Source organism: Dromiciops gliroides, chromosome 2 (genome assembly GCF_019393635.1).
Source record: "Dromiciops gliroides isolate mDroGli1 chromosome 2, mDroGli1.pri, whole genome shotgun sequence".
In the NCBI taxonomy this organism is placed as follows: domain Eukaryota; kingdom Metazoa; phylum Chordata; class Mammalia; order Microbiotheria; family Microbiotheriidae; genus Dromiciops; species Dromiciops gliroides.
Window position 1 is genome coordinate 406,873,100 of NC_057862.1, and position 26,929 is coordinate 406,900,028.

Consider the following 26,929-nt stretch of genomic DNA (forward strand, 5'->3'; position numbering starts at 1 on the left):
CTACACAGAATTCTTTGGGCCCCTCACAGCAAATTACATCAGGCATTCTGGGAATGTACTGCCTCCTTTACTCTGTCTTCCACTGGGATTTGGTGGAAACATTTCTCTTCTGCATAAAGCCATCCTGATCTTCCGACTGCTAGTGCCTCCTCTCTCAAACTACCTTGTGTTTAATGACTTGGTTTTTCTTTGTATTTTTGCCTCCCAAGAGCATAAGCTCCTTGAACACAAGGGTTTTTTTCCTTAGCACATCACCTGACACATAGTAAGCACTTACATGCTAGTTGAATGACTCCTTGAATCCCTAGCTCTTGGCACACAGTGTGTGGGTTAATAAATACTTATTGATTGAATGTTTGATTAGAAGATCATAGAGCTCGAATTGGAAGGGACCTTTGAGGCTGTCTACACCAACCTCCTTATTGTCAGAGAAGTCATTTGACTTTCTCAAGGTCACATAGGTAGTTGAATGGCAGAGCCAGGATTCAAATCCTAGTTCTCTGATTCCTAGTCCAACTTTTTTCTCTTGAGCCCTGGACTATGGAGCATTAAACTGCCACCGAGGTTCCAAAGCTTAGGCAAGGCTCCTTTACAGAGGGAGGGGGACGACTCCATGTGTCCCTCCCATATTTATAGGCTGGGTATGATGACCAGGTTCTCCCCCCCTCCCCCTCCATTCGCCCCTTTCACACACATGCCTTCCCTGTGCCCCTCATCCGTCTGCCTTGGGGGTTCTGTTCCTCGCAGTCCACTCTGTGCCTTTTGCCTGGCCTAGCCAAAGGAGAGGGCATACTTCCTCCTTGCCCTCTTAAGTCTGTTCACTCAGGCTGGTGCTTCATCATTATGCAAATTAACATGATTGGATTCGCTCCCATAGATGACGAGAGGCCACCGGGCTGGTTGGGTTGAGCCTCAGATTAGGACAGCCATTCCATGGAAGGTGGGGGGTAGACCGTGGAGCTCAAGTTATTTGCAGCCTCCTGGGGGTGGGAGGCAGGGGCATGGAGCATCAGACCAGTTAGGACAGCACTCCCGATCCTGAGGGTGAGGGTTTGAGGTACTGTTGTCAAAGAAAGGAAAACATTTCTTTCGGATTTACTCTTTGTGTATTGAGCCCTCTTATGATTCATCAGTAAGTAAATATAAGCTGAGGGAGTGATTTGTTCCTAACAAGCTTATAAAATACTAGAGTCATTTGTGGGTTTATTGGACTGCTGATTATAAACATTCCCTCATGCCCACTCCTTTATGTCAAATTAACATTCAAAATACAAATATTGTATCTTTGGAATCTCAGACCCCCATCTCTTCTAAAGGATGGGGATTCAAGGGGCAGGCACCCTCAGCGCCACATGGCAGTATGCTTCAGATGAATTATTGGCTTCTTAATTGATTTCTTTTAGAGACTGAGTGGGTCAGAGTTAGGAAGTGGGCACAAGCTCAGGTCAGGAGTTTAATATTCCCTTCACCTCTAACCCTTCTGTCCTTTTCTCATCTCTCTAACTTTTAAATTTCATCTGACCCTGTGTCTTTGCAGCCCTTTCTTAAATTCAATATTAGGGGTGGCAGCCATGTAGTTGGAGTGTGTTTGCAGAGTGTGGTAGCAATACTCTCAATGGGCTTGGGGAAGTCCAGTTCACCAAGCTCTCTTCTTGGCCTAGTGGTCTCCTGTCTCCTCAAAGCAAGGATTTGAAATATTTCTGTCTCTTCTGCTAATGTTGTTGGTCACAGTCTATAAACTTTGGCTTCTGTGCCTCCACCTCCCAACCCTCACTCTCGGCTTTGATGCTTATTACAGTGGCATTAAATAGATTCCCTAATCTCTTATCTACACTGTCTTTGACCAGCAAAATGGAAATGATACCTTCATCACAGTGCTTCCTACTAATGATTACATTTTAATAAAGGACAGCTAGGTGGTGCAGTGGATAGAGCACTGACCCTGAAGTCAGGAGGACCTGAGTTCAAATCTGGACTCAGATACTTGAAACTTACTAGCTGTGTGACCCTGGACTTAACCCCAGTTGCCTTAAATATCTGGGGCCATCTCCAGTTGTCCTGATGCACATCTTGCTACTGGACCTACATGGTTCTGGAGAAAAGAGTGAGGTTGGTGACCTTGCACATCCCTCCCTCACTTAAATCCAGTTCACTACAAGTCATGACATCACCCTGATGTCATGATCCTCTTTGAGAATAAAGGGCAAACAACAACATGTTAATATGAATAAGCTTTTTTTCTCTTACATTGTACATTTCTAAAATGATGTCTTGTATATCATCACCTTAGATTCTCACCATACTTTGAATTCTCACAATACTCTTCAATACTTTGAAATGGTGAGAGAAGCTTCATTTGGCAAGATGAGCAAACTAAACCAAGAAGCATTATGGTGACTTGTCCAAGGTCATATTGTAAGTTTGTGTCAGAGTAAGATTAGAACTCAAGTCTTCTGACTCCACTATTAATATTGAGCTCATTCAATGAGAAAAGCTCTAAGAGGGCTATGAATTGTTACTTTCCTCTTATAATAATCCATTATCCTTATTGTTACATTGAAGGGTTGTTTTTTGTTTTGTTTTGTTTTTGTTTTTTTGCGGGGCAATGGGGGTTAAGTGACTTGCCCAGGGTCACACAGCTAGTATGTGTCAAGTGTCTGAGGTCAGATTTGAACTCAGGTACTCCTGAATCCAGGGCCAGTGCTTTATCCACTGCGCCACCTAGCTGCCCCTACATTGAAGTTTGATGATAGGTTTTCATTCCTGGGCAAAAAAGAGCCCAGTTGTGTGTAAACAGAGTCTAATCCCAAAGGCCTCTTTTGCTTTCCCATCTGTAATATGGGCATAAAACTTTTGCTGGTTCCCAAAAAGATGGTGTGGCTTGGTCGATGACTGCAAGTGCGTCTTTTTGTGCAAGTGTCACTCTCTTCCCCCAATTTCTTCTCCCCCACCCCCAATCCAAAAAGGACAGTGAGGTAATAAGGACTTTATTTCCCAATGTTTCATTTTCCTAAGAAGGTTACAGATTTAGAACTAGAAGGGACCTCAAAAGTCATCTCATCCAACTCATTGATTTTACAGATGAGGAAACTAAGATCTAGAAATGTTCAAGTCTCTTCCCTAAGGTCTCAAAGATAATTAATAGTGAAAGAAGAAAGGGAGTGACGGAGGGAAGAGGAAAGAAAAGAAGGAAGGGTGGATCAAAGGAAACATTTATTAAGAACTTATGTTCTAAGCACCAGGCACTTTATAAATATTATCTCATTTTGTCCTCATGACAACCCCAGGCTGTAGGTGCAATTATCATCCCCATTTTATAGTTGAGGAAACTGAGGCAAACAAAGATAAGTGACTTGCCCTGGGTCACACAACTAGTAAATGTCCAAAGATTTGAACTCAGGTCTTTCGGACTGTGAGCCTAGCACTCTCTCTACTGTTATCTAGCTGCTCCAGCCTGGGAAAGCCCTGGGGTGCTTGTCTAATGTAGGCTAAGGGCACAGGTGCCCCACCTGAAGGGGTCCTGGGATGGACAAGCTCTCAGGTTTTGGGAGTTAGGCATGTCACTGCAATCCAGATTACCTAGATTTCGTAGTCTTAGCTGCACCATTAAAATGATCAGTCTCTTGGGTCTGTGGCTAACTCCTGCACTTTGGTATGTTCATTAAGGTTTTAGATTAGGATGTGTACTATGATCTGGGATCTATGTATGTATGTTTGGGTGGTTACTTTTTGAATTATCAGGAAGTCTGATATTGAGAAAATGTGGTATAGTGGAAGCAATGTAGGATCTCTGGGTTCAAATTTTGACTCTGCTGCTTATATACTGTGTGTGTAAATCTTTTTACCTCTCTAGGTCTCAGTTTCCTCAATTGTAAAATGAGGGGAGTTGGATCAAATGGCTTAAAAGCTCCCTCCTCGCTTGAAATCCATGGTCTTTTGATTGTTTGATTCTTTCTTTAAGGGTTCAGAATTTTGAGGGGTGAGTCATCTTTTGATTGGAGTAGCAGCCTAGTTCACAGAGCAATAAGTGACTTTCATTGTGTTTCTTCTGGTTTCTTTAAAGATTGAATTCTTGGGGCAGCTAGATGGCGCAGTGGATAGAGCACCGGCCCTGGAATCAGGAGTACCTGAGTTCAAATCCAGCCTCAGACACTTAACACTTACTGGCTGTGTGACCCTGGGCAAGTCACTTAACCCCAATTGCCTCACAAAACCAAAAAAAAACCCAAACAAACAAACAAACAAAAAATTGAATTCTTGTGTGCATGTGCATGTCTCCTGTTTTTTCCCTTTATAGAAGATAGTATCATAGTAAGAATGAGTTAAATCCTGGACTACAACTAAAAACACATTTTCCCTCAAATGTCTCATTGCTATTCAGTATTTGTTTGTTCCAGATATGTGGGGCTTCTGCATTATAGTTGATGGACGTTGGGTTTGTGATATGCATAGAGGAGGGCAGGTATGGAAAGGAATAGAATCTTGCTGTGTTGAGGCTCCAGGGCCCCACACTCCTTCCTGGTGGCTCTTGCTTCTATTGAGAAAGTAGAATTTTCTGACCTCATTTTCCTGTTCTAAAGGGCTCCACTCTCTATGAGTTGAGTCTCTGCTGCTTCTTAGGAGTCCAAAATAGATTATTCATGGCATGTTTAGGTGATTTTAGGGTTGAAATCAGTATTTTTGTTTGTTTGTTTTCATTTTTAATCTGCCTGTGTGACTTCTCAGTTTCACATTTGGTACAGGGCTCCAGCATGCCTGTGATAAGCTTCACACCTTTACTGACAGTCACTGGAAGGCTTTTGAGTCCAGTCCATCCCAGCTTAGCAAAAGGATATAGTTCTCCATTTTCCTCAGTTACTGTTATTTCAGCCCCATTATTTAGATTCTTTCTCGGTTGCTTATGATAGATGAGAGCCAGCCATGCATAGAGTGCCCATGACTGCCGGAATATCAGAATCTTGGGTCTGGAAAATGCTTTGCCATCATTGTGACATTCATCATCTCTCCTATCAAAGAATCCCAGAAAGCCAAAGGTCCCAATGCATCTGTCAGAACTCAGCAGGGGAACTCTGTGGCAGAGCAAGTTGGGGTAGGGGTTGCATATGTAAAGTACATTGCAAACTTTAAAGCTTTATTTTAATTCTAGTAGGTGGTGATGGTGGTAGTTTTAGTAGTTATTGTTATTACTCCATCTGGTCTCAGTACTTATGATCTCTGGGTTCTCCATGTAATGGTGGTGATCTTCCCAACCTGCCTCAGCTCTTAGACCCTTAGATCCTCCCCTTAGGATTCGAACATCCTTTTCTTGGGATCTTGACTTTTATTTCTCTCTGGTTTTGTTAACTAACATTGACTTCTCTTGTTCTGTACCATGCCCCTTCCTTCTTCTTCTCAACCCCGCCCCCCCCTTTTTTTTCATTTTAAGTCCTAACATGGTAGAGTTGGTTACTGGCTCCAACCCACACTTTGATTAACTACCCAGAGCCCCATTCTCTTTCATGGCCCTTTAGCTCAAAATAGTCTTCTAGTATGCCTTTTGAACATATCTAGTGACAGTGACAACACCTGTCTAGCTGAAGGAGAATCAATTTTGTTGTTAAAAGTGGCTTGAGTATGGATGGCCAGAGAGGGAAAGAAGAGGGACTTGAGGCTACACCATGACAGATCTGTGGCCAACAACCAGATCTTTGTGATTCTTTCCCAAGATAATTCCTAAGAATCTGAAACTCCTCCTCTAGGATGACAACTTGCTTGACCTGAGATCAGTTGAAATAGTACCCTTTGACAGAACAAAGAAAAGGTTATGAAATCTGATTTGGACATCCCTCTGTCTCCAAACTTCATCTAACAGTTTCCTTCACCTGTAACCTTGTCAGTTTGGGGGCTGACAAGACAAATGGTTTCCCAAAGAAAAGTCTGCAGATGACTTTATATATTTTTTTAAAGTAAATTTAGGTCCTTGCCTGGTCCAAAGAGGGAAAAATTGCCTGACTTATTTGTGTTTTTGTGGTTTGGGGGGTAGGGTTTGCAGGGCAATGAGGGTTAAGTGACTTGCCCAGGGTCACACAGCTAGTAAGTGTCAAGTGTCTGAGGCCAGATTTGAACTCAGGTCCTCCTGAATCCAGGGCCAGTGCTTTATCCGCTGCACCACCTAGCTGCCCCCAAATTGCCTGACTTATAACTTTATCAGTCACTCACCCAGAAACTCAGATGTTTTTAGAGCTCTTGATATACCTCTGTCCCATGAAAAAAAATTAACCAAAGGGAATGTATTTTCCCTTTATGGGGATAGGGAGATATTGTTCTGTTTTTCTGTAAAAGCCAGAGCAGGACATAGTGGGTTGATACCCAGGTGTTTTGTTTTTTTGTTTTTTACCAGGGTCCTTCTTAGGACTGAAGACCCAGTATAATCCAAAGAACATTTATTAAGCACTTAGGATATGCAAGGTACTGGGCTTGGTGTTGCTGCCACAGTAATGATAGCTGGCATTTATACAGGGCTTTAAAGTTCCCAAAGTACTTTATATCATTTATGTCATTGGATATTAACAATTCTGTGAGGTGGGGACTCTTATTATCTCCACTGTAAAGATGAGGAAATGGAGGCTTAGTGAGCGTAAGCAATTTACCCAGTCATACAGCTATTAAGTCTCAAACTCATATTTTCCTGATTCCAGGTCCAATGGTCTATATTCACTGGGCCACCCAACTGTCTGATTCAGTGGTAAAACAAAACAAAAGGCAGTTCCTGCCCTCAATGAGCTTACATTCTATCAGAAATGTGAGGGAAGGGGAGGACACAAACTGTACACAGATAACTCTATTCATGATAATCTAAGGAGAGCACATACTAGCCAGTAAGGGAACCATGGACGTCTTCTTGCAGGAGTTGGTGCATGAAATGAAGCTAGGATTAAAAACTTGCTGAATACACTCAGCAGGGGATGGCTATCTTTGATCCAGCAACATCTTTTTGTTAGCCCTAACCATTGTCATAGCTTGGTTGTGCCACGACCATGTGCTATTGTATAGACATCAGGAGAAGACAGAACTGCTTGGGACTGCAAGGAGGTTTGGTTTGGATACTGGTATTTACCTTTGCTCACACTTGGAGCCAGCAGGTACTCACCGAGGAGTCAGTGAAAATCTCTTATGTGCCCAATCTTGAACTAAGGAGCATGGAGCGGGGCAGGGCATAGAAGAAGTATAAAGCCCTACCAAAAGCTTACATTCTTGGGGCAGCTAGATGGCTCAGTGGATAAAGCACCAGCCCTGGATTCAGGAGGACCTGAGTTCAAATCCGGTCTCAGACACTTGACATTTACTAGCTGTGTGACCCTGAGCAAGTCACTTAACCCTCATTGCCCCTCAGGAAAGGAAAAAAAAAAGAAAAGTTTACATTCTTGATCCAAGACAACTCCAAGGGACTCATGATGGAAAATATTCTCTATACCCAGAAAAAAGAACTGTGGATTCTGAATGCAGGTCGAACCACACTGTTTCTCCTTTTTGGCTGTTCTTGTTTTTCTTCATTGAGGTTTTTCCCTTTTGTTCTGATTTTTCTTTCACAACATTCCTAATGCAGAAATATGTTTAATGTGATTGTACACATATAGCCTATATCAGATTGCTTTCTGTCTTGGGGAAGGGGGAGGGAGAGGAGGGAGGGAGAACAATTTGGAGCTAAAAATCCTATGAAAACACATGTTGAAAACTCTCTTTGTATGTAAATGGAAAATAATGAAATAACTTTATGAGTTAAAAAAATATTTTTTTTAAAAAAAAGCTTACATTCTTGCTGGGAAGACAAGACTCATCACACATATGAAAAGATGAGAAAACAGTGAAGAGTGTACCTGTATGTATGCATGTGTAAACAATATTGCCTGTAAATTCAATAGAAATTTTATAAATGGGAAATATCAGTATAGAATCGAGAAATCACAGGTTTTTTGGAGGAGGAGGTGAGGCGAGCTAGATAAGGAAGGACAAATAAGATTTAGAAAAGTAGAGAGGAATGGGAAGAGAACCACATGTATGTGTAGAATGGTCCTACATAGGTTGGGACAGCTAGGTGGCACCATAGTGCACAGAGTGCTGGACCTGGGGTCAGGAAGACTCATCTTCCTGAGTTTAAAAACAGCCGCAGACACTTACAAACTGTGTGACCCTGGGCAAGTCACTTAACCCCGTTTGTCTCAGTTACCTCATCTGTAAAATGAGCTGGAGAAGGAAATGGCACACCCCCTCCAAGTATCTTTGCCAGAAAAACCCCAAATGGGGTCACAAAGAGTTAGATACAGGGGGCAGCTAGGTGGTGCAGTAGACAAAGCACCAGCCCTGGATTCAGGAGGACCTGAGTTCAAATGTGACCTCAGACACTTGAAACTTACTAGCTGTGTGACCCTGGACAAGTCACTTAACCCTCATTGCCCCCCCTTCCCCCCCTCCCCCCCCCCAAAAAGAGTTGGACACAACTCAAACAACTGAATAACAATAAAGTAGGATGGTGCAGATCACTGAAGAGCTCAGTTTCATAGCTTTGGAGCTGGAAGAGACAGGAGAGGTTGGTTACCTAGCTTTCACTCTTAATCATCATTTTACAGATGACCAAATGGGCTGAGAAAGGTTAAGTGACTTGCCCACAGTCACTTAAATATAGCAAATAGGCAGAATTTGGATTTGAACCCAGACCCCAGATCCTGCCCTTTTCCTACCACACCATGCTTTGAGGGAGACCTGCTAAGTTGTGGTGATCTAAGCCTCTATTGACAGAGTCCTGGACTAGCATGGTGTTAGTAGGATTGAAAAATAATGGGAGAATTCAGAGAGGTCTTTTTGGGGGAGGGCAGGGTGGTCAGGGTTAAGTGACTTTCCCAGAGTCACACAGCTAGTAAGTGTCAAGTGTCTGAGGCCAGATTTGAACTTAGGTCCTCCTGAATCCAAAGCTGGTGCTTTATCCACTGCACCACCTAGCTGGCCCCAGAGAGATGTCTTTCCCTCCCCTTTACACCAATATCCTTTCGAAAAGGAGAAGAATAAACAAGAATCCAGAGCCATTGTGAGGGGTTGCATTCTTGCCTGGGTGAATGGGCCTTGAGCTGAGCAACTCTTATCAGTGCTAATGACAGCCGCTCTGCTCACTGACTTGGTATGGAAATATGGAAAGCTGTCTAATGCGCCAACCCTAGAGATGGCTCTCCCCATGTTGTTCCTCCACACCCCCTCCTCACTGTCTCAGCAGTTAGTCCACACTTTTCTCCTCTGAGCTGCTTCCTGTTACTATTTGTGTTTTTTCCCAGCTGCTCAAATGTTGGGCACCCAGGAGTTATTATCAGGGTCTCCAGATTTTGCATGAGTTAGCCTGACCAGCGCATCATGAAATCAGGTATATCCCAAAGCCAACAGGGGAGGAGAGATTTCCAAGCACATTCTAAAAATGCGTTACTCAGTGTCAGATACAGTGCTAACTGCTGGGGATACAAAGAAAGGCAAAGACCATTCCTTCCCTCAAGAAGCTGGTGTTCTCATTTGGGAGATAGCACGCAAATGCAAGGAAGGTATATTGGAAGTAACCTTAGAGGGAAGGCACTAGACTTGAGGTTGTCCAACTGTGAAAGACTTGTTGGAGAAGGTGGAATTTGAGCTTAGTCTTAATCTTTTATATGTTTGTTTGTTTGTTTATTTATTTTTGGTGGGGGCAATGAGGGTTACGTGACTTGCCCAGGGTCACATAGCTAGTAAGTGTCAAGTGTCTGAGTCCACATTTGAACTCAGGTCCTCCTGAATACAGGGCTGGTGCTTTATCCACCCAGCTGCCCCCTATTAAGCTTAGTTTTGAATGAATCCTGGAAGCAGAGACAAGGAAAGAGAGCCTTCTGGGCATGGGAGATAGTCACTGGAAAGACACTGAGTCCAGTAAATGGAGTGTCTGTCTTGTGAGAGCAATAGTGGGGGCAGCTAGGTGGTGCAGTGGATAGAGCACCAGCCCTGGATTCAGGAGGACCTGAGTTCAAATCTGGACTCAGACACTTGACACTGTGTAACCCAGGGCAAGTCAATTAACCCTCATTTTCCCACAAAAACAAAACAAAGAAAGAAAGAATGAAGGAGAGCAATAGTAAGGAAACTAGTTTTGGACATGTTGGGTTTAAGCTATCTACATCCATTTTGAAATGGTCATTAGGCGGTTGGAGATGTGAGACTGGAGGCCAGGAGAAATGTGAACCTAGAGAAATAGAACTCTGAGTTGTTTGTATAGAGATGATAATAGAATCCATGGGAATCGACAAGAATCAGGAAGTGAGATAGTTTAGAGGGAGGAGAGAAGAGGGCCAAAGACAGAACTTTGGGAGGCAGCTAATGTTAGCAGGCATGATGTGGATGAAGATCTATCAAAGGGGAGAAGGAGCCTTTAGACAGTAGTAAGGAAAACCAGAAGAGAATAGCACCACAAAAACCTAGAGACAAGGGAGTGACTAACAATGGCAAAGGTAGCAGAGAACTTTATTAGGACAATGAATATTTGTGTGTCTCCGTGTGTATTGATGTGTGTTTTGATCTAAGAGGAAAAGAGGGTTGTGGACACCTTTATGGATACTCCCTAAACCTCCGAAGAGCCCCGATGCCCACTTGATCCTTCCACTGACATCTTCCTCTGATGCTTTATCATGGCTGAGAGGGCATCCTGGCTTCTTTGTGGCTGGGCTAATGAAGCACAAGCTTTGATTGGTTCCATCCAGCTTTAAAGGCTTCCGATATGGCCCCCACTGGTGGGCTTGCATGTGCAAGGAGAGCACCCTGACCGAGTACGGAGAATCTCATCATCAGATGACTGGCCAACAATTGATGTCAGTTTTTTTCAAATGCATGAAAACCATCCTTAGGCTCTGAGTTGAGATTCATTTATTAAATGGTCCATATATGCTAGGTTTTGTGCTAAGGATACAGATAAAACTCAAAAGACAGTCCCTACCCCTGAGCAAGTTCACAGTCTAGAGGGGAAAGCAACTATGACCAGACTAGATATAGGCAGGATAAGTTGGAGAGATTTTCAGAGGGAAGGCTCTAGCATTAAGGGAACCGGGGAAAAGGCTTCTGCTAGAAGGTGGGATCAGAGCTGACGGAGGAGGTCAGGGAGGCTGAGATTAGGTGGGAGAGAATTCCAGGCATGAGAAGTCGTTCTGTGCATGGATGGCAGGGAAATAGCCATCCTGATAATAATATTAAGTTATTAGTATTGTTATCAATAAGAATAGCCAGCAGTTCTGTAGCTCTTTAAACTGTGCAGAGCACTCTAAAAATAGGATCTCCCCCCACCCCCCAACAGCCTTGGGAGGTATATGCTATTATTGTTTCCTTGTGGAACCTGAGACAGAGAGAGGTTATGACTTGTTCAGGGTCCCACAGCTAGCAAGTGTCTGAGGCTAGATTTGAACTCAGGTTTTTCTGATTCCAGGTTCAGCACCATTGAAATAATGTAACTTTGAAATGTAATATTTTGTGTATGTATCTTGTAACTGTAATTGACTATAAGTTTCATGAGGGCAGGGATCTTATGTAAACATTGTATCTGCCTTTTCAATAAGGAACTTTATACAATGAGTACTTAGTAAACGTTTCCTGACCTAAGATTCGCTGAGGACTCCCAGCTTGTTGCCGAGAAATCGGGACCTCACTGTTCTGGTCACTATGTCTTCCCTCTGGGCAATAATGTTGATCACATTATCCCAGATATTCCTTTTCCTTTCTTTTTTTTAGTTCTCTAGAGGAGAACCTGCCTGCTCCCTTGATAATGCCTCCCTGTGCCTCATAGCTCTCCAGTGGCAGACTCAGCTGTGGAAACTAAATCTGTCAACAAGTTGAGCCTGCTGTTCAAAAAGGAGGTGGGGTGGGGTTGGAGGTTCATTTAGACCCAACACAGGAATGGCCTATGCACATTATGTTTTGACCAAGTAAGAAAAGAGAGAAGAGTTAGGGAGAGACAAGGTGGGAGAAAGGAGGAAAAGGAACAAGAAAAGAGAAGGGGGAATTTGAGAAAATATGGAGAAAGAGGTGATTAAAAAGAGAGAATAGGGGAAGCAGAAGAAGAGAAAGATGTTGGGAGGAAAAGAAGGAGAGAGAAAAGAAAGTGGGAAAGATGTGAGAAAAAAGGAGATAGTAATTGAAGAGAATAGAAAAAGGGAAAAGAGAAATACATGACAAAAGAAAGAGAGAAAGGAAGAGAAGATTGGAGAAAAAGGAGATGAGAGAAAAGAGGAAAAGAAAAGGAGGCAGAAAAGAGAAAAGGGAAGAGTAGAAAAATAAGAGAAAAGAAAGGATTGAGAAAAGAGGAAAGAAGAGAGACTTTGTGGGTGTGAAAATATGCAAGAATGCAAATACAGGCATGTGAAAGCACATACAAGATGTGAAGATAATGTGACTGATTTTCCTGCACAGTTTGTATTGCTAGCGCTAAATGATTTGATCTGTGATTAAATTTTTGAAATATATATGTAGGGGCAGCTAGATGGTGCAGTGGATAAAGCATTGGCCTTAGATTCAGAAGGACCTGAGTTCCCTTTGTATTTTTTTCTTTTCTTTTTTTTCCAGGGCAATGAGGGTTAAGTGACTTGCCCAGGGTCACACAGCTAGTAAGTGTCAAGTGTCTGAGGCCACATTTGAACTCAGGTCCTCTTGAATCCAGGGCCGGTGCTTTATCCACTGTGCCACCTGGCTGCCCCCAGGAGGAACTGAGTTCAAATCTGGCCACAGTCACTTACTAGCTGTGTGACTCTGGGCAAGTCACTTAACCCTCATTGCCTTGCAAAAAAGTGTGTGTGTGTGTGTGTGTGTGTGTGTGTGTGTGTGTGTGTGTGTGTGTGTGTGTGTGTAGTGCCTTTCATAGCAACTATTTTGAAGGGACTAGCACTCGTTCAATCGGGTGTATGTTTGGTTATGTTTATTTAAAAACAAACAGGGGCAGCTAGGTGGCACAGTGGATAGAGCGCTGGCCTTGGATTCAGGAGTACCTGAGTTCAAATCCAGCCTCAGACACTTAACACTTACTAGCTGTGTGACCCTGGGCAAGTCACTTAACCCCAATTGCCTCACTAAAAAAATAAAAATAAAAAAACAAACAAACAAAAAGTCTCATTCCTTTGATTCCCATGAACATTTACAACTCTTCAGTACTCACTGCAGATTGCAGTGTTTGGAGTGTTCAGAAACCAGGATGGGTCAGTCAGGGAAGCCTTCTTGGAAGAGGTAGCCATCAAACAAAACATTGGAAACTGAGCTCTGGCTAGCTTTTTAGATCTTAAAAACATGACTCCAGGGGCAGTTCTGTTTAAAGGCTGTCATGGAGACTGTTGGAAAATGTCACAAAACTTGTGGATTAGTGTGTTAATGAGAGCTGTCTGGTTTTGTTGTGATGTTGTCTGGCTCAGAAAAGATGTCAGCAGTTCAGGGGAAGAGGGGGTGGTGGGACACCTATAGTGGAAGTTTATATGCCCACCTTAATCCATGTATCACTGAGAAGATGGGTGACAACAGCTATTTTGCAGTCTGCCTGTCATGTTAATTGTATACTATTAGAAGCCATTAATCTGAGGATTATTAACATGATAGATTTATAGTATATTGCCTCAGTATGGAAAACTTTAATCTGCTAATCTATAACACACATCAGTAGGAGTATGATGTGTTATAACAAAAGAATGAAGGAAGGGAAGGAGGGAAGAAAGGCAGGAAGGCAGGAAGCTTGATTAAGTACTTAGTATCAAGCGAGTACGATGCTAAAATCTATACAAATATAAGCAAACAAAACAATCCCTGTCTTCAAAGATCTTACATTCTAATGGACAGCTGGAAAGGGGATGGGACTGGATGGTGGGGGAAAGGGGCCATGGTATGGAAATGATTAGGAAATAACATAGGTTGTTATGGTTTTTGGCAAGATACGGTAAAAAAAAACCCAAAATAAAACATACAAACAATCCCCTCCCCAAACCAACCAAACAAACAAACAAAAACCTCCCCTATCAATGCTGTATTCTTAACCAGTGGATTCCTCAGAAGATCTCTGAGAAGATCTCTGCCCCTGGAATTCTAAAGATTAGAATACTAACCATGCTCTAGACACAAGGGGAGGGTAGTCCTTGGTAGGAAATTCCTGGCATTCTAAGTATGGATCTAAGTCTTTTCCTCTGTGGGTCACCTGCTTAGGTCAGTAAATTCTGAGAGTCACAAGCTATTGAGCCCCTTTCTTTTCTGTGATCGGAGAGATTCTTGGAATTATTTGAGTGAAGTCTGTCCTCCACATCTGCTGATTTTAAGAAGTGGGTGGCAAGGTCCTTATGCAGCCAAGGTTTATGTCACTGGCACCAGCAGAATGTAAGTTCTTTGAGTTTCATATTTGTCTTCGTGTTAATACAAGCATATTGCCTTGCACATAGTTAGGCACTCCAGAAATATTTATTGGATTGAATTGAATCTAGTTGTTCTGTTCTGTTTTGGAAGCTCTTAAACTTGGAGTGTTTCAGGGTTGGGAGCCTTTGGGCTGGACAAGTTGTCATGAAAAGGCTAGGTAAGACCTAGGACGAGTCAGATGGACAGAACTCTGTCATAGCTTAAATCAGGAGATCATAGGGTGATAGAAGTCAGAGCTAGGGGGCAGCTAGGTGGCACAGTGGATAGAGCACCGGCCCTGGAGTCAGGAGGACCTGAGTTCAAATCCAGCCTCAGACACTTGACACTTACTAGCTGTGGGTCCCTGGGCAAGTCACTTAACCCCAATTGCCTCACCAAAAAAAAAAAAAAAGAAGTCAGAGCTAGAAGAGGCCTTGATGAGATCATCTGCTTCAACTCCTTCATTATATAAAAAAAAAAAGAGCAACCTGAGGCTCTCAGCGGTTAAGTGACTTGCCCAAGGTCACACAGGTCACTAAGTAACAGAGTTGGGATTCAGATGTACATCTCCTACTTAAAATCCAGTGCCCTTCCAAAAGACTTGGGATAAAAAATGTTATCCGCCTCCAGAGAGAGAACTGATAAACTCTTGAATGCAGATTGAAACATATCCTTTACACTCTATTTTTCTTAAAACATGTCTAATATGGAAATGTTTTGCATGACTTCACATATATAATGGGTATCATATTACTCACCTTTTCAATGGGTGGGAGAGGGACTAGAGGGAGAGAGGGAATTTGGCACTCAAAATAAAAAGAATGCCTTCCCCCCCAAAATCTTACCTTTCAAAGAAAATTCAGAAAGGAGGGAAATGGCTGAGAGTTTGGCCTAAAGAAACAAGAGATATATGACATCCATCCGTAGGAAGGCCAAGCATCTAAGTTCCTAATGTGGAATATAATCCCCTTGAACACAGGAACTGTTTCACTTATGTCTTTGTATCTTCATCTTTTAGCATAGTGCCTGTCACATAGTAGGCTCTTAAATGCTTATTGTTATATAGTCCTCAGGGCATAGCACAGTTCCTGGCACTCACATAACAGGCATTGTAATGAGTTCCTCATACGTAAGCTGGTTTAAGATCTGGTTCAGCTCTGTGTATTTATTCCTATAGATCCATAGTAACATCCTCATTTGGAACACGTGCTTGATGAAGACTTTAGGAATCCATTGTCTCCAAGTGGACGTCCCTAGATGTCCATCTGTGCTGTTTGTTAAGCAGATGATAGAAGCAGTGCTTCTCCTGCTCCAGGTCCCCAGGATGCAATAACATTCGCCCTCTCCACAGCCACATGGGACAAAATCCTCTGTTGGCTGGGGCTCTTGGAGGAGGAATGGAATTCTCCAACCCCCAGAGTAAACCCATAGAGGCCTCTGCCATTGCAAATTTACAACACCCTGGGCTCTGATCTGGAGGCTGGAGAGCCATGCTGGTAATAATAATAATATTCATTATCATTCTTCATGTTGGTATAATGGTTTTTGCCTCTCCAAAGTGATTTTGAATCTATAATAGCATCTTGGCCTCACAACAGTCCTGGAAGAAAGTATTATTCTCTCCATTTCATAGAAAACTAAGGATAAAATGATTGGCTCATGGTCACATGATATAGCTAGTGGCAAAGGCAAGACCAGAGGCCAGTTCTCCAGGATTTCAGACCCAAGGCTTCTTCTGCTTTTTTGAGCACGGGGTGAAGATGAAAAAAAGTAATAGATGAAATAATATGAGATACTCCATTTGTTGGCACAATGAATCTGTGGCAGGTTTTCATGTTATCCTTCTTGATCTAAGCCAGCCTCTATCCAAGATCCAGTTTCCTTCACCCCAAGAGGGAATTGGCCTCTGGAATCGAATCCAATCAGTCATCCGGAATCTCCAGTTTTGAAGAACAGAAAAGCATTCCATTTAATTTGCCTTTAATATAGAATAACACCATCCAGAAGCAAACTTTGGAGTGTTGTTAACTCCATTCAGGAGAACTTAAGGTGGAGGGTGCAGTATCTTGCAAGGCTGGCCTAATCCGGCCTTGAAGATGGAAAAGAAGGCCTGTATTGGTCATCTTCTTTGCATTCTCATCTTCCCCAAGACTGTTACCAGATGTTGATGGAAATATACATCTACCTCAAACTCTCCTTGGCCTAGAACAAAAAAATTTAAAAAATTTAAGCCACCAGTCCAAATTTTAAACCATATTCTTAAGTGTAAGCGAAGAGCGGATGTCCCTATAGCCTATTCTCTGGACTTTGGGGACCTTTCTAGTTTATTGAGCTGGAAGGTAGAAACCAAGAGCATTAGACAACCATGAATAGTAACAAACAGTGTTGTAAAGGCTTGATTTTTTCCCCCCTCTTTGTTAATGTCCAGCCTCAGACATTCACACATGTGGACAGGTACATTGTGTTCAGAGTTGGGAGGAATCCAGTTGTCCTCTGTCTAGTCCCAAAACATCATCGTGCGGGAGCCTAGCCGTTGTGGCACAAGGCCTGTTTAATGTGGCATAGTCGTCAAAGCAAGATATTGGTGGTACCTAGATAAATAAGTATAAATAGTTTTCTTTCTGATATGTGACCGGATTATTTTCCAGTTGATTTCCAGCCCTGGCCCCAAGTGGCCCACAGATCAAAAAAAGATAAGGGTCAGTTACAAGGTTGAGCTCATTCTGCGTTGCCATGGCAACTGACCTCAGGCAACCCTCAGAGGACTACACCCAGCTCCCCAGGTGATATTTTCACTGTCCACGCCATCAATCCCAGGCCTTTCAAAACTCAGACTGCTTAATTGTCAGGGCTCTGTTTTGAAGAGTCTCCACATCCCGGTGGGGCCCTGGTTCAGGCTGCCAGAGCTCGTTTATGTCTTCCTGAGACACTTGGGACCCCGGGAGTTGGGTCCCTCCTCAACAGAAAGGCCTGGGAAGGCATTCCCTTGGGGTGGGAGGGAGGGCGCATGGCAGTCCTCCTGGATTAATTAGTAAAAATAGCTAAGCAGAAAATGGTTGTGGAGGTGTGTGCTGTCCAGCAAGGGCTGCCTTCCCTGAGTGACAAGTGGTATTGAATTGCTGGGAAGGCTCTTAATGTTGTGGGGCTTGGTGTATTGCACACTGTTCCCCCCCAGCACTTTCTCTCTCTCTGACTCTCTCTCTGTCTCTCTGTCTCTGTCTCTTTCTCTGTCTCTCTCTGTCCCTCTACACAAACACACACACAGACACAGACACACACACACACACACACACATCCACATATATCCACACACATCCCTCAGTGCCTTCCCAAAACTCTTTTCTTCTAATGAATGTGTGCTCCCCCCAAAAAAACAAAACAAAACAAAACAAACCACTTTCTAAGACCCTTTTCCTGATATGACCTTCATCCATTCCCATTGTAAATTCTATTTTCACCTTTCCCCCCATCCTCAACCTCCATCCGCACATCATTCCCAAGCCTGGCTTGATGAATTTCTTTGCAGTATTTAATGACAAATCAATAAATAAACAGCCTGATCTGGCTCTGGAGATGTTATTGCTGCCCCCCTCCCACACATACCCCCCACCATTCTGTTGCAACTGTACAGTCTTTGTTCATTATGGGAAACAAAGGGCTGAGTTCCCCATTGTACTGTACTTCACAATCCCATCTCCTAGCCTGTTTACAGCCATTTATTAGGATGGTGTCAGTGGGGTCATCTCCTTGTGTCTTTCCTCCTCCCAGATTGCCCTCTTAAATCCTCATTTGCTCTAGTGAACAAATGGGCTCTCCTCCTCCTCCTTTATTCCTGAAGCCATGTATTTTTTTTTTTTCTGGTATCCATTTGTCTGACCCAGTGAAAGCATCCCTCCCGGCACTCATTGGAAGCTCCCTCAGTCTGGTCTCTTCGAGGCATGATCCGTGGGTATGGGCTTCCTGGTGTCTGGTGCTGTGGAATTTCAATCTGGCAAAGTTCATTACAAGTGCTGGTAACTGAGGGATTTCATTGCACCACAGCAGCAAGATTGTTCCTCTTTATTACCCCTGAGTCAAGCGCTGAAGCAAATATGTGCCATTCTTAGGATGCTACTGCCTGGGATTGCCCTGTTCAGTCAAGGAATGAGTGTTGGATTATCTTTAATACCTGTCCCATAGGGTTGGGAGTCTTCCCACTTCTATTGCTTTGCTAAATTCTAACAGCTGGTAAAAATAGACTCCCTGTTTATTGTCCAACTCTCTTAGGTGGAAAGAAAGAGGGCACCCATGCCCTCTGCCAGAACTGTAGCAAGACCGAGGCAAGTCTGACACTCCGGGGCACCTAGAGCTGAGGGAATGCAGAAAAGCAAAGAAAACGCTCTTCTGCTGCTCTGTGCCAATAGGATAGAGTGGCTTGATTTTGTCTTGGGTGGAGAATTACCGACTTAGGGCCATAGAATCAGAGATTTAGAGCTGGAAGGGAATTCTAAGTCTTACTAGTCCAATCTGTGCATTTTACAGATGAAGAAACTGAGACTTAGGGAGGTTCAGTGACAGAGGAGCAGGATTTAAATGTAGGTCTCCAAATTTCAGAGTCAGTCCTCCTTCTGCTGTCCTGAGCTAGGTCTTTTTCATCAGCACTCAAGGCCACTTCTTACAGTCATTTTACCAGATTTTTCTCTCTGTAGAACTGGAAGTTCATCTGATGTTTGGGACTTTGAACAAGTTATCTCACTTCTGGGTCTCAATTTCCTTATCTGTAAAATGAGGGAGATTGGACTCAGTGAACTCCAAAGTCTGTGATTCAATGATGCAGAGGTCTGTAGTACATTGTTCGTTATATCATATCCTCATTAGGAGGCAATGCTTCCTGGCTCTTTCCTAGTCTTAGCGGCCCGTGACTGTGTGCAACAAACCCACTTTGCCTCGAGGGAAATGACTTCAAGGAGAAGCATGTCTCCAGTCTAAAATGGGCCAGGCAGCCTCCTGCCACGAGTGGCATTCCGTGGCCTATCAATGTGTCTAGCACCCGTCACACTCAGATGTGTTTGAACTTAAGAACAATGCCCTGGCACCTCACCAGCACAGCCCGTTTGGGTCACTGCAACCCACTAATCCTCGCTAACAGGCAGTAAATTATGTACCTCCAAATTTATACAAATGCCTGCCTTTGACATCAGCGGGTTCCACCCAGGTTTCACCTTCAGGATTCTGATAATCAGCTCTCATTCCTTCTGGCTTCCCCCAAGACCAGTATGGAAATAAGTATGTGTCTGCCAGGGATCAAATGCTTTTGGAGACAAAAGTAGGTACTGAGAACATTACAGGATACTATCATCTCCCCACGACACTTTTACACAAAGCACTCCGCTCCTCTTTTGGGTTGACACAGTTTCAGCCTGAAAGAATCCAGCAGGCCGGCTTGTTTTAAGCAAGAGCACATCCTATTATTTTTTTGAGAAATGTAGTGTAAAATTAACGCTTATTATTCTCAAGCCTAGAAGAAGGAAAAAAAAAGAGAGAGAGAGGAAGCTTGGGATCATGTTTGCTGGTTCATGTTTGTTCATCATTTAAGAAAAAACCAACTACCCCGAAACAATAAGTCAATAGGTTTCCCGAGCCAGACCTCACTTACGTGGGAGCAGGAGAAGAGGTCTAGCAGAGAGAGGAGTTGAAATCTGCATTTTATTTTACAAATGAGTGGGGCTGTATAATTCATCAGTTATGTGGGTCTCTCTTACAGATGTCTGTCATGTGTTAGTAGAAGGGGGAAAAAAAACCGGTTTGGGGGGGGGGCGGGTATCGAGAAGAGAAATAAGGGAAATTGGAGGAGTGATTGTGTGTTTTCACTCACAAAAGCTCAGTGCCCCACGCCTGAGTGGAATGTGTGGTCTCCCAGACAGAGCTTTGTCACTTGGCTCAGAGGTGGCTTCCGTGCGGCTGTTTGCTCTTATATAATTCAAGAAAGTTATTCTCCGAAGGTGCAGCTATCTGTAGCTGTTCGAAATGAGAGAGGCTGTAAATGCCAGTGAGGAGAGAGTGATTATGGTGGCAATTTTAGCCCCATCCTTGGGCATTTTCATATTTGAGGGGACGTACAGGCATGAAAAAGAAACATTTCTCCAGCTAACCGTGGTAGTCATCCCCTCTCCTCCCCAACCTCCATTCCCCCTCTCCCTCCCCCCTCTTTCTCTTTCTCTCTCTCTCTTTCTCTCTCTCTCTCTCTTTTTCTGGATGGTTTTATAGACAGAGAAACACATAATGGACTCCTGTGGGAGTATATCCAAACCCCCTGCCAGTGAGGAGAAGGCCTTATAATTCAGAAGTGGATTTGCAAATCAAAGGTCTCGCCTCGAGTGGGAGAGATTCCCAGATCCGCGGGAACCCATTACGCTTTATTATTTTTCATCCCATTTTTAGTTTGTTTTATTTTTCTTTCCCTTCTAGGGTTTAACTCTTTAAAAATATGTGGAGGGTCTGGGAGGAGACGGAGGAAATAGAACTAGAAACACCTAATTGACTGTGAGGCCCTTGTAATAATTTGCCAGAGACTTATATTGACACATGCAGATTTTGGACTGTGTTTTGATGTAAATTACAGGCATTTAGACACCCAGTACCTGAGCTTTCAATTCCAAGGGTGTTTGTATGTGCATATTTATGAATATTGGTGTTTCCTTACCTGGTGGAGCTTGTATGAATCAGAGAATGGATTGATGAATAGCCCGGCACTCAGAGCATGGAAAGTGAATGTCAGACATGATTTCTCTGATTTATAAGTTGCAGGGGCTTTCTTTGTCCTCTCCGTGTTTGTGCATCAGACGGTCATGTCTCCATTCACAGCAAAGTGGGTAAGGGCTCCTGTTCGGCATTGCTCTCGTAAATCGTCCTTTCCTAGGTTTAGCATGGCAGCCCTGAGGACTGGCTCGGGGCTGGAGTTCAGCAGGGAGTGGGGAGGGGGGGATGGAAAATTGAGGTGGGGTGCAGAGGGAGAAGGGAGGGGAGTGTGTGTGTGTGTGTGTGTGTGTGTGTGTGTGTGTGTGTGTGAAATTAACCGGGAGGGATTTCTGTTCAGTGTGGATAGACTCAAAGAATCATGGAGTAGCAGAGCTGGATGAGACCTCAGCGACCGATTGAGTTCAACCCTCTCATTGGACAGTTGAGGAAACTGAGGCCTAGAGAAGGGAAATGATGTGGATTTGTGGCAAAACTGGGACTAGAACCTGGTTCTCCTTACAGCCAGTCCCTTGTTCTTTCTACCTCATTGTGTGGCTTGAGGAGTATTCTTTGTGTTCAGCCCTTAGGACACTTGGTGCTGGGGCAGGGGGGGAGGGGGGAGGGGTGTAAGAAGAAATGGCAAGTATAGATCCTGACCTAAAAGAGTTCATGGTTCAGTTGAGGACACAAGATGAGTCTACATTAAACAGTCAATGACAATGAGAAAAGCAGGGTATGACTGAGTGCCAAAAGAAGCAGGAATTATAAGAAGGGATTCTTGGTGTATGATCATGATGGGGATGATGAGGGAAGACTTTCAGGGAAGAGGTAGAATGGGCTGGGATGAGTCAGATATTAAAGGGTGAGAAGTGTTTGTTTATTATAATCTTAGGAAAGGTTTTAGGTAGAACCCAAAGTTCTATATGAGAGGCTCAGTGGATAGAGCGCTGGGCCTGGAGTCAAGAAGACCTGAGTTCAAATCCAGCCTCAAAAACTTCCTAGATGTGTGACCTGGGACAAGTCACTTAATGCTTTTTGTCTCAGTTTCCTCATATGTATAATGAGCTGGAGAAAGAAATGGCAAACCCTTCCAGTATCTCTGCCAAGAAAATCCCAAATGGAGTCATGAAGAGTCAGACACAATTAAAATGACCAAACAACAACAATGTTCTGTATATCCTGTTAATAAATGTTTGCTATCTGCCCATTTTAATAGTGGTAACATAACATTTATAAAATACTTTGAGATTTTCAAATTACTTCAAGTAAATCATCTTATTTGAGTTTCACAGCAACCCTGTGAGGTGTAGGTATTATTTTCCACATTTTATAGATGAGGAAACTGTCGAGATGTTAAGTGACTTGCCCCGGGACACATGGCTGGTAAACCTTGAAAATAGCAGTGAACCCAGGACTTCTTGAATCCACACCCTTTCTACCATACAGACCTGTCTATGGGTCAAGAGGATCTACCTGATGATCAAGTGTATATGGCCATGCCTAAACTGAACTACTGACTACTACTATTACTACTACCACCACCACCACCTCTACTACTATTTCTACTACCACCGCTACTGTATCAGAAGTTAAACACTCTCAAATCAGCCAAATGCCTCACTGGTCTGAGATGAATTGGACCCAATCAGGAAATAGTGTACCGTTCTCCTCCCTAAGGAGGTAGTGTGGAAAATACAATGGAAAGAATGCTAGACTTGTAGTTAAATTGCGTTCAAATCTCAACTCTTTTACGCAGGGTAAATTAATTAACCTCTTTGGACGTCAGGCCACTCCTTGGTAAAATAATGCAGTTAAATTAGTTACCTCTAACATCTTTGCCTGCTCTAAATTCTGTTATTCTGTGAATTCTTGTTTCTTTTCCAACTCTGAACAATGCTTGAACTTAATGGGGCCTGCTGATGAGGAGGGATTGGCATATGGATTGGGAAGCAATTTCTAAATGATGCGTCTTCCTCCAAATTCCAGACAGTCCCATCATCATAAGCTGGGCTTGGCTACAGTTCAGTGGTGAAGTCAGTGGTGTCTCTTCCCCTTCTGAACCACTTATTTTCCCCTAGTTGTCTCTCACTGTTATGTCCCATTGCTAGAGGAAGCATCCTGATCTCTTGTAGATGTCCCAGTTGGAAAGCCATCTGATAAACCAATCTACCCCCAGCTCTCCGGGTCTAAGGTGTTAATGTCTGATAATGGCTTAAGATGTTCCTAGGAGTATCTGTTTTCTAATTGGGACACCCAAAAGCCTTTAATGGTATGGATCTCTAATAGTGGAATTTCAGGTCTTGCCAGGACAGGCTATTGAGCCACAGAGATCTTGAGGTGTCTTGAGCTACTGGGGCCTTCCTGTGCTTCTTAATCCCTTAAGTGGCTGGCTGGTCCCCCATATGTAAGGTTGACTTTTCTAATGGAGATGAAATACAGCCTCACCCAGGGAATGGAAGGGGTGTGAATGAGCCTGGCAGGTAGAGAGAGGGGTGTGTGTGTGTGTGTGTGTGTGCGCGCGCGCGCAATGAGCCAGCCTCAGGCACAGAAACTTTTCTTTTCAATGAAATTTTTTCTTTTAAATGAAGATTTCACTTGGACCTCAGATCTGCACAGATGTCCTAGTTGCAGCAGCTCCTGAGACATGTCAAATACCCAGTAGATTACAGCCGGTGTGTTATGTGGGGCAAGCCCGCCTGGTATCTGTGTATGTCATGGTTTAGTTACTGCCTAGACTAGAAGTTGGGTACCTACTTGGTCCCTCCTTCATTTCCCATCTCCATCTCCACCCCAGTGTTGGGGGACCCAGAGATAGATAGAACCTATGATCCCAGATCAGATATATCCTTTTTCTTTCCAGCCAACAATACAGTTCTTTCGAACATGACTCCTGGTTTCTGGGTTTTCAGGGAATTTTAAGGCACTTATCTTTCTTGGTAGGGCTTATTTTCCCATGAGAAGAGTTGGAATGCACTGAGAATAAGTGCAAGTCCTTGACTTTTTTTTTTTTTTAGGGCAGTGAGGGTTAAGTGACTTGCCCAGGGTCACACAGCTAGTAAGTATCAAGTGTCTGAGGCCAGGTTTGAACTCAGGTCCTCCTGACTCCAGGGCCAGTGCTTTATCTACTGTACCACCTATCTGCCCCCCAAGTCCTTGACTCTTAAACACTACAATCCTTTCTCTCTTTTTCCACTTGTAATGGACACTGATACCCCTTACTTTACCTTAAGGACAAAGGGGAGTTGGCATGTGATTGGAGTGAAGAGTTGGGTTCATATACTCTAAAACTAGAAAGGGTCTTAGAAGTGACCTCGTCTAACCACCTTAATTTACAGAAAAGAAAACTGGGGCTCAGAGAAGAGAAATTATTTCCCCAAGAACAGAGACTCAGAAAATCTCAAATTGAAAGGGTAAAGATTAGGGTTTTTTTCCCCTTTCAGTAGAGAGTGAAATGTATTGATTATTCTTTATTTAATCAATCAACAAGCATTTATTTGGAACTTTCTATATATCAGTCACTGTGCTAGGTGTTGGGAATACAAAGACTAAAATGAAGTAGTCCCTGCCCTCAAGGAATTTACATTCTAACTAGCCATCCATTATTTGTGTATGTTGTCTACTTCATAGATTTTCTTTGGCAACTTTTAAAATCTCAGACCCAGCCTCCCTTCACCACCAAGTTCACTACTGACCTTTCTCCTCAGGAATCAAAAACTCATAGAGTTATAAAGTTTGGAACTACAGGTGATATTAGTCCAAAACCCACATCTTACAGATGGAAATGTTGAGGACCAGAAAGAAGTGATTTACCTGGTGTCATACTGGTAGGTAAATAGCAGAACTAGGATTATAAACCATGTCGTCTGACTCCAAATACAGTGCTCTCCTGTTTTAATATTAGTCTAAACCACAGTGGTGCAGTGGATAGAGCACCAGTTCTGGAGGCAGGAAGACATCTGGGCAAATCACTTAATCTCTGGCCTCAGTTTTCTCATTTGTAAAATGAGCTGGAGAAGGAAATGGCCATACCACTCCAGTGTCTCTACCAAGAAAACCTCAAACAGGGTCACAGAGTCAGACACTATTGAAATGACTGAACTACAAAACCCACCTGTACTTAGGTCAGTTCTGTCAAGGACAAAAGGCACTTCAGAGTCAAGTGTAAACAACTCTTGGACTATCTGTGGTTTGAGATTATCTGCACCACTGGTCTTTTCTCCTTTAGTGCATCTAAGTAAGAAGCAGTGTATTCAGGTCATATGATGGTGACTTCAGTTACACTCCCAGAGTCATGCAGGGAGTATCTCGGGGCTGGAAGGGTCCTCAGGTATCTAGTCTAATCCTCACTGAGCCAGAAATCCCCTCTGCTGGTATCCCTGACAAGTGGTCACGCTCCCACCCCTTCAGTGATGGGGAACTCAGTCCATCCACAAACACTTCTGGGATGCTCTAATTGGGAGGAGAGGTGAAGTCCGCCTCTCTTCTAAGAATCCTCTTCATGTCTTCACTTTCACTCCCTGCCTTCCCCCAGCTCCAGTCCGTTGCCAAGTCTTGTTGATTCTTCCTTTCTTCTTGCATCCATTGTCTCCTCTGTACTCACCCCACAGCCACATTTGTCTGGGCCCTTATTCTGCTCTCCCAGCTCTTGTCATAGCCTCCAAATTGGTCTTCCTGCATTCAGTCCCTTCCTTTTTCAGTCCATCTTTTACACAGCTGCCAGATTGATGTTCCTGAATCACAAGTCTGCCCATGTCACTCTTCAGAAACATCAGAAATTGATAGGATTTTATCAGTGGAAATGACATTCACAGAAGCATCATCATCATCTTCTTTGCCACTGTACCCTAAAACCATGGGATCCTTCCTTCTTACTTGTAGCTAAAGCCTTCCATATGTGTTGTCCCCCTCATTAAGAACATGAACTCTTGGAGAGCACATACTGCCCAACTTTTCTCTTTTATCACCAGCAGTAGCACAGTGCCTTGTGCATAAAAATGCTCCTTCCTTCCTTCCTTCCTTCCTTCCTTCCCTCCCTCCATTTCTTCCTCATACCCTTTATGCACTATCCAAACTGGCCTATGTGTTCTTCTCTGTACACAATATTCCATCTGTCAATGCCCATACTTTTGCACAGACTATCCATATTGCCTGGAATCTTTTACCTCTTTCCTCTATATCTTGGAGCTTCTAGCTTCCTTCAGGATTCATCTTAAGTTCCACTTCCTTCAAGAGACATTTTCTATTCCTCCATTTGTTTGTTAGTGACCCATTTTCAAGCATTTGTGTCTTGTATTTACTTATCTGTGAGCATCTCTTTCTCCCTCAAGTAGAAGCTAAGTTTCTTGAGGGCAGGGACTATCTGACTTTTGCCTCTCTATCCCCAGTACCTAGTGTAGTGTTGCATAGTACCCCATGGGGGAAGCTAGGTGGCACAGTGGATAAAGTACCAGCCCTGGATTCAGGAGGACCTGAGTTCAAATGTGGCCTCAGACATTTGACACTTACTAGCTGTATGACCCTGGGCAAGTCACTTAACCCTCATTGCCCTGCCCCACCCCCCAAAAAAAACCCCAAAACAAAACCCTGGGGCATAGTACCGCGCGCGCACAGAAGGTTCTTAACAAATTCTTGTTGATTGATTGGCTTTTGCCCATTGGCCCTAGTTCTCTTACATTTGAAGTTATATGTTGTAAATTGAATCCCTTGATCCCTATAACAGTTCTTCATCTATTAGTCTGTTCCTGCCCTGACTTGTACCTATGACCCTCTCTAAGTCTTTTCTGCTTCTAGACGTTTAGCAGAATCTCCTATTATATGGTTTTGG

General features: G+C 43.4%; 1 protein-coding gene across 2 annotated transcripts in view; it reads left to right on the forward strand.

Moving 5' to 3' along the window:
* The window catches only part of ZNF423 (zinc finger protein 423), a 443,545-nt gene that overhangs the window by 384,355 nt on the left and 32,261 nt on the right, over positions 1 to 26,929 (forward strand). The window lies entirely within an intron of this gene.